The sequence below is a fragment of the Eleutherodactylus coqui genome, chromosome 11, assembly GCF_035609145.1.
Source record: "Eleutherodactylus coqui strain aEleCoq1 chromosome 11, aEleCoq1.hap1, whole genome shotgun sequence".
NCBI lineage: Eukaryota > Metazoa > Chordata > Amphibia > Anura > Eleutherodactylidae > Eleutherodactylus > Eleutherodactylus coqui.
The window spans coordinates 33,612,823-33,625,690 of record NC_089847.1 but is presented as its reverse complement, the minus strand read 5'-3'; positions in this window follow the sequence as shown (position 1 = coordinate 33,625,690).

Genomic DNA, 12,868 nt, shown 5'->3' with positions numbered 1-12,868 from the left:
CTACATACATGCTCAGCATTCTGCTCCATGCAGGTCAGTGTACCTAGTCACTAGTGACATAGTGTTCACTGCCTAGCAAGGAATGATGAATCCTATGCCAGGCTATTACTGGGACTGTGCACGCGCGCTGTCTCACCACGAGTGTTCATATACTATTGCCACGAGACAGCGCGCATGCGCAGTCCTGGCAATAGCCTGGCATAGGATTCAGCATTCCCTGTTAGGCAGTGAATGCTATGTTACTAGTGACCGAGTACACTGACTTGCAGGAAGGAAAAAGCTGTGAATGCATGCTTCATAACAGTAACAGGAAAAGTACCCTAAAATTGGAATGCTATCAATTAATTATTACCATCGTTGGGCAAAAGAAGACTACCAAAAACAAACAAACAACAGAAATTTGGAAGGTTATGCTAGAGGGGCTCCCACTGGAGAGCAAGGATCTCAGACATATACCTAAAGATCAAGAGATCAATTGTGGGTGATTCTCTGAGGGAATCGACTCAATTATAGATGTATGTCACCAACCTTTTATCAAAAGAGACAGTGCCACATAATCTACTATTGAGTGTGGTATTCCTAATAGGAAGGGTTGAACCATATGACGATATTCACACCCACAAGAAAGGGGAGTAGTACCCAATATAATAATGCCTGTTTATAGATACAGTCTAAGTATGCTGACCTGCAGGTATGTGTTAATGATATAAAGAGCACTATCACCCTAGGCACAAACACATGTGCTCAGTTCTGTCACGCTGAATATGACTTTCTATTCAGTAAGTTATTGTTGGTTCAATACATTTCTGTCGCACCACACAACTTCTTCAGGAACCGGTTGGGTATTTATACCATACAGGTGGAGGGATTGAATTCTCCCAATACCTCCCACATAGACCCCCCACCAATCAAGTACTGAGGAGGCCTACTGGATAACAAACATCTCCAGAACTGATAACAGAATAATTGTATCCTTCACTTTGGTTGGGCATCCATGATATCAGATAGTATACTCCCTAGTCACGCAGAGCTGCCAAGATACCAATATGGCATATCTGAGGCTAGATAATAAAATGGACAGACCAGAAGGTACTACAATTTAATAAAAGCACTGACCCACATTTCTGTTGTTTGTTTGTTTTTGGTAGTCTTCTTTTGCCCAACGATTTTAATAATTAATAAATTCTAATTTTAGGGTACTTTTTCTGTGAATGGGCTTTATTACTTTGGGTTCCCTCTGCCTCGGTGATTTCGTTTTCTTCAAAACAGTAAGAAGAGGATCCGGCCGGCTGGAGGTGAGGTGACCCAGAGACTGGAGAAGCCAAGAGAAGATCGCTGAAAAGAAGATGCGGTAAGAAGACTGCTTGGGGAAGAATAGGTAACTCCCACGGTTCTACTGAACTCGACTTGAGATGCAATGGTGATCTAAGTTTGGGTCAGTAGAGCCTTGGAACACCTGAGTGTTGCAGTCACAATATGAATCTGTATATGGAGTCTGGCTTTGCTTTTAATTCCAAGTCGTTGTTACAACGCTTAACATGAATGGGGGTGCATTCCCGCATAGCGAAGTACTATTATGGCACCAAGATCCTGTAGGCACAGCGATTGAAGGAGCAGGATTGTAGCTGCTTCTCCTATCCCACTCTAAAGGTGACCATACATTAGACCAGTGATTCTCAACCGGGGTGGCACAGAACACTGGTGTGCCGTGAGAAGTTGCTAGGGGTGCCGCACGAAGGAGAAAGAGAGATTTTGCTTTGCAGGAGTGTATCGAGATGACTGTTTTTGGACAAGGTGTGCCGTGAGCCGAAAAAGGTTGGGAAAAGCTGCATTAGACAAATATTGGCTACAGCCGCCGATTTTGGCTACCTAATATGTATGAGGGTGTCCCAAAGGCAGTTCAATATCAGAAGTGTTTGACAGCGGCTGGTATCTCCCAAACCACATGCATGCTCACCCAAATGTGTATGGGGAAGTCAGAAGGAATAGTCTTTTGGTCAAATGGCATCTAAGGTGTTTGGCTACTTTAATGGTGTTGTTCCACAATTGACTTTAATCACTTATCCATAGGATAGGTGATAAAAGTCTGATCAGTGGCGGCCTCACCACTGAGAACCCCACCAATCCCGAGAACGAGGGTCCTGTATCCCCTTTTTATCATTACTGTGGGCTGGCTACAACCATCCACAGTGAGGAGATTGAATGTGGTGGCAGTTGTGCATGCACGGCGCTGCTCCATTCATCTTCAATAGCTTGTACCTGATTATTTCTGTCAGCTCCATTGAAATGAATGAAGTGACGCCACACGTGCGACTGCTACTTTATGCAATCTCCACATCACTGTAGAGAGTGCAGCAAGCCTACCATAATGAGTGATGAGAAGAGGGGGACACGGGGCGCCCGCTCTTAGGATCGGTGGGGGACTCAGCAGTCAGACCCCCACCAATCTGACTTTTATCACCTATCCTGTGGATTGGTGATAAGTTGATTCCATTATAGCCCCTTTAACACCGATCAGAGAAAACTGGTGTACACCAAAATAAATACTACTGTAAAAAGAAACGGACGCATGCCCTAGGGCTGTACACCTCCTATGTATATCATTACACATTTATAATCTGTGGACATTGTAAACATATGTACAGTATATAGGGGAACTACATCATAATTGCTTTTTCTTGCATTTCTCTCATAGTATTAATGAAAATTGAATGGTAATGTGTCCATACCCCAAAATGATGCCTAAATAAAGTGCAACATGACCTGCAAAGAACAAGGCTTCCCGTATCTATGAAAGGGTATCGCTAAAAAAAGTTGAAAGGTTGACTGTCAAAATGAAGGAACACAAAAATGTACAAAAAACGACCCAGCCCCTAAGGGGTTAATTTGAATCCTCTAGCATACCTTGATCATACAATGTGGCGTCATTAGGACTAAATAAAAGCTTTTAACAATTTTCCTTCTACGGTTTGTTTATCTAGCAGGAGAATTTCTATAAGAGATTTATATCTTTCGAGGCAGATTTAACCACTCAAGAAAGCTCCCCCGCTCCTTAAGCAGCATTTCCGCTTCAAGCTAGACCAGGTGAAATCAGTGAATCAGATTTGTAACAGTCAATGCCAGCCTCTTAAAATTGATGGAACCAAAAGCAAAAATGCTGCATTTGTAAGTTTCATCCCCCCATTTCTGCTGAATGCAGCTGCACTGAGCTCCCCAAGCAGAAAGATCCGATATGGTCTCAATGTTCAGCCTGAGAGAGGAGCCGGGGAGGCAGAGCTGAAACCCAATGAGTAATCCAGCTTAAAGACTCCCTGTAGGCGTCATTTGGGGAACGCTCACATACTTGTTCTTCACGTCTTTTTCTTTTCTCTTAATTCTACCAAGCGTGCAGGTTAGGAAGATCACCCCACAAATGCTGCAGATGCAGATAACGCTTCTGGCAGTCAGTACCTGCCAATGGAATGAAGACCCGAAGAAGAGTCATTCCAAATGTCTAAAGAACCTGAAATATGTGTAAGAACATAGATGTATATGTTGTCAAAGAACAGCATCTCAACATAAGTACATTCATTTTCAGATTAAAAAAGTAGAGCTCTACAATCAAATTTGGGGAAAAAAACCTATACAGGTTAACACAATACAATCTGTGTAGTAAGCTTCGCTCTGGTACCGTATCTGTGTAGTAAGCCTAGTTTTGTTATGTAACTATGTATTAAGTTGGGTTCTGACACTGTATCTACGGTACGTAGTAAGCTTGATTTTATTGTTGTATCTATATAGTAAGTTTGGCTCTGGTACCATATCTATATAGTAAACCTGGTTCTTGTAATGCATCTATGTAGTAAGATTGGCTCTGGTACCATATCTATGAAGTAGGGTTACTTTAGGTACCAAGTCTGTTGTAAGCTTAGTCCTGGTACTGTATTTGTCTAGTAAGCTTAGTCTTGCTATTATATCAATACAGTAAGCCGGTTTCCAGTGCTGTATCTATGCAATAAGCTGTAATAAGCTCGGTGCTAGTACCATATCTATGTAACAAGCATCAGATTATTTTAACTCTTCAGATTGGTAGAGGGCCCACAATACCATACATAGTTTGTGGACAGGTATTGTGCTGTTTTTGGAAAAAAACAGCTATGTTTTGCTAATCTAGGACAATCCTGTGAAGGCCAAACTATTAATAGCCTATCGTCAGGATAAGTCATGAATAGCAGATTGGTTCATTGCCTGGAATCTTCACAGGCCAGAGTGCGTGTGCACTGAGCTGATTTCTGCAAGAAGCAGACAGCTCCATACTCACTGCAGTGGCCAGGCTTGGTATTGGAGGCAAAGTTCTCATTCATATCAATGGGAACTTGGTATGCAATAGCAAACCTGGCCATTACAGTAAGAACAGAGCTGTCTGCTTCCTGCAGAAATCACTTCAGTGAATGAGTACGAAAAACTGATTGTCAGGGGTCCCAGGTGATGGACCTAGATAGTCTACTAATAATGACCTATCCTGAGAATAGACCATCAATAGTTTACAACTGCAAAACCCCTTTAGTAGATCAATGGAAACTGTGTCTCCAAATAAAATTGAGGCTCCATTTTACACCAAAGCCACAGTTTTGCACAATAATTTCATGAATCTGCTTCGGCCGAGTATTACATGTCAGATTCAATATGCTTACATGATATCTTGTACATAATTTGAGTTACTTGAAAATATATACATTGTAAAATAAGTAGCGACGGTATAACAAGCCTTTACATTCTGGAAACTCTTATTAAATGTAGCCCCACCCCTGCAGAGCAGGCGACACCCAATTACTTCTAAGGTGATATTGTATGTATAGGGACATGGCGTATGGGGAAGCAATACCACAGTATAACAGCAGAAGATAAAGATATATTGATAGTCGTAATAGTAATTGTATATTGAGAGAGACGGGAATATATACGTCCGGGTATAAATTCAGGGTTATAAACATTACCTTTAAATTTGAAATCCCAAACCCAACCATGTAAATACATTACTATATTACTTTCAAGTTATTGCTAAAAGTTGCAGCCGTTCCCTTTGGCCACAGAAGAGTTAATACGTAAAAATGTTTGTCAATTTTTTAAATGTCTTTCTACCCATCACCTTGAATTATCTCCTGTATGATGTATAAGTGTGCATGAAAAATACTTGACTCTGTTCTGCTCATATACTGCTGCACTCTCCTCACTGGTTCTCATCTGCACAAGTTCCACCTTTATAGAAGCCACTTTTTTTCCTCTCCTATAACAAGGGTTGGATGAATAGTCAATCTGCTAGATAATGCAAAAAAGGCTCGTGGCCTCTCATTGATTGAATGAATGGCTGAGCGCTGCCTGTGATTGGCTGAGCACTGTGACCAATCACAGGCAGCGCTCAGCTGTTATTCAATGGTTGAGCTCTGCCTGTGATTGGCTGAGCGCTCAGCCAATGAGGCCTGCGCTTTCTGGGGGCAGGGATTTTTCCAGATGATGTCATTGAATGGCTGTGATTGGTTAACCCAGCGCCGGCTGTCATTGTTTCATTGAGTTAGCCATTCAGAGTATTAGATTTCTGGAAGCGGGGCATTCAAGCCCCGCATCCAGAAAGCAATGCTCTGTCGCCGTGGAGGAGGGGGCGACAGCCTGCAGCAGAACTGTGGGAGGTGAGTATTGATTTTTTTTTCTACAGTGTCTTCCCGGCGTATAAGTCGACAGCTGGGGGTCATCTTATATGCCGGAAAATACGGTAGTTGATTTCCTTTCTATTAAATAGATGTCCAGAGTAGGTAGGTAATTTCCTCTAATTAAGTAGGTAGGTAATTTCCCCCAGTTTATACATGCTCATATCTATAAAGCGACATAGGGGTTTTCTGTGTAAGCACCCCATTTGCTTTGTAGTTAAGTGCCTCTAGCCCCAAGAAAGCCTGCTGCAGCCAGTATATGTGCTAAATTAACACACTTTGGAGGCGCTGACTGTTCTCGGACGTACTCAGTGGCTCCCGGCTTACTGGCTGCTCCTCCCACAAAGTTAATGGCACCTGGTGCGTTGATGACAGCAGCGTGCTGTGGCTCCGCCTTCCTGCTATGTTGTGCAGGTGGGGCGGGGTCTACTGTGTCACAGAGAGAGAACATGTGGATAGTGGGAATACGCCGCCGCGGCACCTAAGTGCACTTATTAAACTTACAAGTCCTGCTGCTGTGGTGCTGCATGTAAAAGCCTGATTCAGCTGGGGGGGTGTGCTAATAGATTTTAACAGCAGAAGACTATCAGGGGTCCTGAACTGTATGAATATTGTTGGCCTCTGATTGGCTGCAGTCGCCACCTGACTTCCGCTGTCGGCGCATACCGGGATCGCTGCGGGAGCCTCAGCGCAATTAACATAGAGGTGAGTATTGTTTCTTTTGTTATTTTAGTGCATGGCCAGCTGGTAATTTTTTATTTTTTTTAAGTCTGCCAACCCCTTTTAAGTATCTCCTCTGCCTGCCGCCGTCTAATATTGGCCCTTATGAAAGAGTCTATGATGCTGTCTAGGTATTAATACTTCATGTGAATCAATACGTCCATTTGTTGCTGCCCTGTGTGTCTTACACGGCTACAAACCTTTGTGTATTGTTACATTTACAGCACACGATGGGCCTCGCTTTATAAATAAGTCATGATGATGATAATAATGGCGCTGCGCACATCAGACGCTTCACGTTTTTAATTGTTAATTGGAAATATTATTATTTTAGTGTTAATTAGAGGCATGTAACATTGTGTTTAGCCCGGGTATACGTGAACTTTGCTTTTTAATGGGATTTAAAGCTTCACATTCCACCAGAGACCGAGACAATTTTCAAACAGCATTTACACACATCTTCAACTTCGACAAACTGCAACCCTGCTCTACCCACTGGGGATCCTAATAGGAACCGTTTTCCTGTCTTATATTAGCATTATGTTCCATTAGGTTTATACTGAATGTAGTATGGTTAATATATCCGTGCGCTAAAGTGCTTGCCCTCGATTAACCATTGAATAACTGAGGGTTCAGGGAAAGTTATGCAAAGTTTTGTATGTTAGTAGGAATTTGGCACTGGGACAGGGCACTTTAAGGTAAAGGAAAACCGCAGGCAAATGTTTTATACTGTAATGGTCCTTCAAGGGTGGTTTCAAATCTGCACCTGGGGTTCCGTTTTTCTGTTCCGTTCAAGGAGCAGAAAAGGTGAGTCCTCACGGCCAAACGTCTTCGTCTTAGGACGGAACTGAGCGGCGCTAAATGGACCCCATTGACTTTAATGGTGTCTGTTCTTTTTCCGCCTTTTGGTTGGAAGAAAATTACGGTATTCCGACAAGAGGTTCCAACGGAAATGTGAAACCGGTCATACATGGGCAGATAACCTGCTTGTGCTAACAACCACTGGTGGACGATGAGCATCTCAGTCTTCACATAAACGACATGGGGAGCTGACGGATGAGCGTTTGTCGGCGAATTGTTCGAATGTTTGCTCGTCCGACAATTGGCCAGTGTAAAAGGATCATTATGCCAAGTGTAGGTAGCTGGAGGGACTGATGATGAGAACACCAAAGTAAGAGTCATTGTGTGATCATAAGACTTTGTATGGAGTATAACACTGTGATAAGGGCCAGGGTCTGACTGCCAAATTTTGGCCTCAGCAAGCACTCAGCACTGGCCTATCTGTAGCAGCCTGCAATGTGAAAACACTTGGGGTGACTAGCAACACCCATAAAAACTTTGGCCACATAAATTATTGGCAAAACTGGAAGACCATTGGCCGCCACAGATGGCTGCATGAGGCTAGCCACACGATGTCCTTTCAACCTTAACTTCATCTACTTAACAAAAATACAGCACCAGTAACAACCCCAGAACAGAAATACTGTAGCACAACCAAGCTCAGTATATAAAGACAGCGCATTAACCAAGCTCAGTACTGAAATATAGTAGCAGAACTACACTCAACAAATACAGTACCGGAATCAAGCTAATGCTATAAATACCACACCAGAACCAGGAACTATATATGTATCTATAATGTACCCAAATACTGCCTCTACCCAGTGATAGTGATTACAGTGCAGGTACCTATTTGAAGTTGTCAGTATTCAGTTTTCTTCTCTCTGGGTCCACAGAGATTTCTTCTCACCCCCCATAGTAATAATGTACCCGCTGAGGCCCCACCAAGTAACAGTGTACCCGCTCAGGCCCCACCAAGTAACAGTACACCCGTTGAGGCCCCACCAAGTAACAGCGCATCTGTTGGGGCTCCACCAAGTAATAGTGCCCCCTCTATGGTCTCATATTATAAAAGTACCCATGCTATGACTCCACATAGTAAAAAGACCTCCTCTGTGGCCCCTGCATCTCTGATGGTATGGGGTTACATTAGTGGCTATGGCATGGGCGGCTTACACATCCCGATAGGCACTATCAATGCTGCGCAGTATATAGGGGTTGTAGAACAACATATGCTCCATTCAGACAATGTCACTTTCAGGGAAGGCCTTGCTTATTTTAGCAAATTAATGCCAAACCATATACTGCATCCATCACAACAGCATGGCTCCGCAGAAGAAGAGTCCGGACCTTCCACCAATAGAAATCATTTGGGCATTATGAAATGAAAAATCCAGCAAAAAAGACTGAGGACTGTGGAGCAGCGAGAATCCTACACCAGAGAAGAATGGCACAACAGTCCTCTCCCAAAATCCTGTAATCAGGCTTCTCACTTCCCAGACGTTTACAGACTGTTGTAAGAAGAAGAGGCGATGCTACACAATTTGAGACATGGCTCTTTTGTGAGATGTCTTGCTGCCATCAATTTCTGAATGATATATTTTTTTAATGAAATTGAAAATTATCTCCCTTTGACTTCCTGATTTGTGTTCTACGTTCTATTGTGACTAAAATATGGTTCTATGAGATTCCCAAATAGGATTATACAACACTACGCAGTAAGCTATATTGACTATGTTCTGTTGCATGTGACAACTTTCAAGAGTTGAATTTCTTGTTGTTTAGTCAGCCCATTGTAAGCAAGACTAGGTCATACTTTCAGAAAATTGGCTGTATTTCCTAAAAGGGGCTCTCTGGTTTGGTCAATGTTTTTATAGGAGGTATTCCATGACAATAAGCTGATCTCAGGGTGTTCCAAACCTCCAATAATCAGAAAGCTGGCGTTTAATTCCCCTACAGTATTACACTATTCCAACTGAAATCAACAATCTTGTAGGTTTATAGATGATGTTCCTGAGTAACTTACCCTCCTATAGTATATCAACTTAGTGTAGGCACTGCGTCATAAACTGACTCCTAGGGTGACGTCACATTGTGACATTTTCTTGGCAGACTGTTTTTGGGGGATGGTTTGCCTTCTCCAGTCATCTTTTACCCCCCCAGAAAGCTGGGTGCTCATTTCACCGACCTCGGAAAGGTGGATGGAAGGCTGAGTCAACTTTGAGTGAGGATTGAACCAGGGACCTTCAGGTCGAGAGCGAGAGCTTAGGACTGCATTTCTGCTGCCCTAACACTCTGCGCCAGATGAGACTTAGTGTTCTGAGTTGATATATGATGGTAGTAGATATAACATTGTGGATCACGCTATTCTGTCCGGCATTCCGTTTCAGCAGATTTGTAGAATGGCAAACATAGCTTTGGTCCAGTCCAGGGGATCGGTTTCACTCCCATTTTCAGGATTTGGGATGTAACCCAGGAAGGAAATCAACACTTACAAATATAACTCTTAAGTGCTGGCCAATAAGTCAATGGAGCTGTTGGGGCAGACATAACAAGCCTTAGTTAAATGTGACCTGTGTAGACTGGGTGCCAGCCAACAGCTTGTAGATGGAGGACACCAGGCAGATATAGGCTGGGGGTTAATTGTCTCCCTTAGATCCACCAACCAAGATGATCTATGGAGAGTACTGCTGTCAGCTCATGAGCACCCCTACAATTCAAATGCTTAGTTCTGGTGCCGTATTTATGTTATGAGTTTGGTTCTAGTGCTGTATTGATCTTATGAGCTTGATTCTGATGCTGTATTTATGTAAACAGCTTAGTTCTGGCATTGTATATATGTACTAAGTTTGGGTCTTGCTGTATTTGTATGAGGTTAACTCTGGTATTTTATTTATATACTGAGGTGTGATTTGTGCTGTATTTGTGTTATGAGTTTGGTTCTAGTATTTCATCTGAGCTAGGTTCTAGTATAGTATCTATTCACTGAGTGTTTCTGGTATGGGGTATGCTGCTATCTTGTTGCTTTTTGTGCAAGCAGAATACAGGCAGATTGCATAGCAATGCTATAGATATAGGTTTTTTTTCTTATGGCAGGGGGGGGGGGGGGCAAAAGTAATTCTGCGTAGGGTGCCATCTAACTTAGACCAGAACTGGGGGCAGACTTTAGTATATTACCTACTTTTTGCTGGTTTCTTAGTACATGGTCTATAACTACCACATCTATAGATTACTATCATTTTTTTGCAGTTTGAGATAAAATTACTTGGATTGCATCAATTGTGACACCGCAGAGGTTTGAGGTAGTCTTCAATGTGTGTAGGTGGGGTTACGCTTTATCCTGTGGTCTATAGTAAGCTGGTAGAATTTATCTGCCTTTTTAAAAAAATAATCTGCATCATTGTGGTCTTTCACTAAAAACAATCTTTCTTAGAAATTTGTGTTTTGCCCACACTGAACATGGCTCACTTCATGGTATCGTTGCGTTGTAAAGTTAGAGAAGTGGCTATACAGGTTTTTCCAGGGGGTAGGGTTGAGTTGCATTAAAGGGCATTTCTCTTTTCGCTCTCCAGTCAAGTTAAGAAAATGTATATTACATTTTATTACCTTGTGGAAAGTCCAATACAGTCACCATTGCAACTCCCACAGCGCTTGTCACCAAATTTTCCCATATTCCAAAATGTCTACTATACCTGGATATGTAATGGGCATCCTCTGCTCTTAAAGTATGTCCCCTTGGATGCGAGGCCACCGTCTGATTTCAGTAGAGTTGTGATCTTCCCACTGGAGCAGGAGCTGTTCTTACAGAGGGGCTGGTCCTTCTGGCTCACAGAGGTAGAATTTCAAGTGAAGACCCCACTCCATAATGTTCATTTGCTCTAATAGGGGTTGTCTTTATGATGTATCATACCTATCTCCTATAATTATACCTACCATTTTCTAGATTTCTCCACTTCTTACTAACCATTAAATTAAAGGGCTTGTGCCAGGATTAAAAGTTATCTCCCATCCTGCAGATAGGATATACCGTATATACTCGAGTATTAGCCGACCCAAATATAAGCCGAGTCAATAGGTTTTACCACAAAAAACTGGTGAAACTTATTGACTCGAACATAAGCCTAGCTATACTCGAGTATACACTAGGTAAAAAAAAAACGCAATGCTTACCTCCCAGCCGGTGTTTGTGTCCCCGTCGGGATGGTCTTCCCGGAGATGCAGCAAGCTGCTTGAGATTTCTCCCCACTGTCATCTCTTTGGCTCGGTTTTGAATTCCCCGACCATCAGCGCTGTGTTAGAAAGCACTGTGATAAGATCGAGCGCCAGCCAATCACAGCTGGCGCTCGATAAACCAATCACAGCCATTCCATGATGTCATTCACTGAATGGCGATGAATGATCAAGCACTGGCTGTGATTGGCTGGCGCTCCATCCAATCACAGCACTTAGTTACACAGCGCTGAGGCCAAGGGAATTCAAAACCAAGCCAGGGAGATGACAGCGGGAAAATATTCTAAAACAGCTTGCAGCATCGCTCCGGGGACACAGACACCGGCTGGGAGGTGAGTATTGCGGGGGTTTTTTTTGTTTGTTTTTTACATCTCTCGAGTGTAAGCCATTTTTTTTGTGCTTAAAAACTCTGCTTATACTCGAGTATATGCAGTAACTTTGAGATCAATAAAGGTCTAACTGCAGGGACCCACATCGATCCCAAGGCCCCTCATGAATAGAGCGGTGATCGGGCATACACACTGCCGCTCTATTCATTTCATTTGGACTGCTGGAGACAGCTGAGCACTTGAAATCAGATATCTCTTAACAGTCGCATTGAAATAAATGCAGTGGCAGCACACACATGCGTTTGCCACTCTGTGCATTTACTGATGCTCCGGATGACCACTTTCAGGTTTGGTGAGGGTCCCATTGGTCAGACCATGGCTGGCCTTAGCTACATGCAACCAGACAACCAGCTTGTAGGGCAGGTATGAGACGGATGGAGGCTTGGGGTGATGTTCCCCCTTAGGTTCACCCAGCCAGGTGATCTTCTTCCTCCATTCAGCAGTCTCTTGTTGGATGAATTATCCTCCCCTCTGATGTTGCATGGTAACCATGTCAGCCCATCGGTGCCTTCACAACACAGTCACTTAAGGCTGCCTGTCCACGGCCGATAGTCATAGCATGATCTGTGGCGATAAATCGCCCATGGATCACGCTATAAAAAGCTTTCCATAGGCTAACTATTGAAAGCACAGCCCAACATCCACAAGCGGAGAATCCTAGCGATTCTTTGCTCGTGGGATTAAATATTGTGTCATGCTGCAAGTTGCCGCGATTCTCCGCGGTGAGCCTATCTATTAGATAGGCTAATTGGGAAGACCTGCCAGTGCCCTCCCCTCCTCCTCCATTGCAGAATATTGCTAGCGATATTCTGTCACGGACGTGGACAGGCAGCGAAATTCTGCTACAATATTTGTTATGAGCTTTGTTCTGGTATTGTATCTATGTACTGGGCTTTGTTTATGCTATATTTATGTTATGAACTTGGTTCTGGTCATGTACTTATGTACTGAGCTTGGTTCTGGGCTTGTATTCATGTACTGAGCTTGGTTCCTGGCCTGTATTTA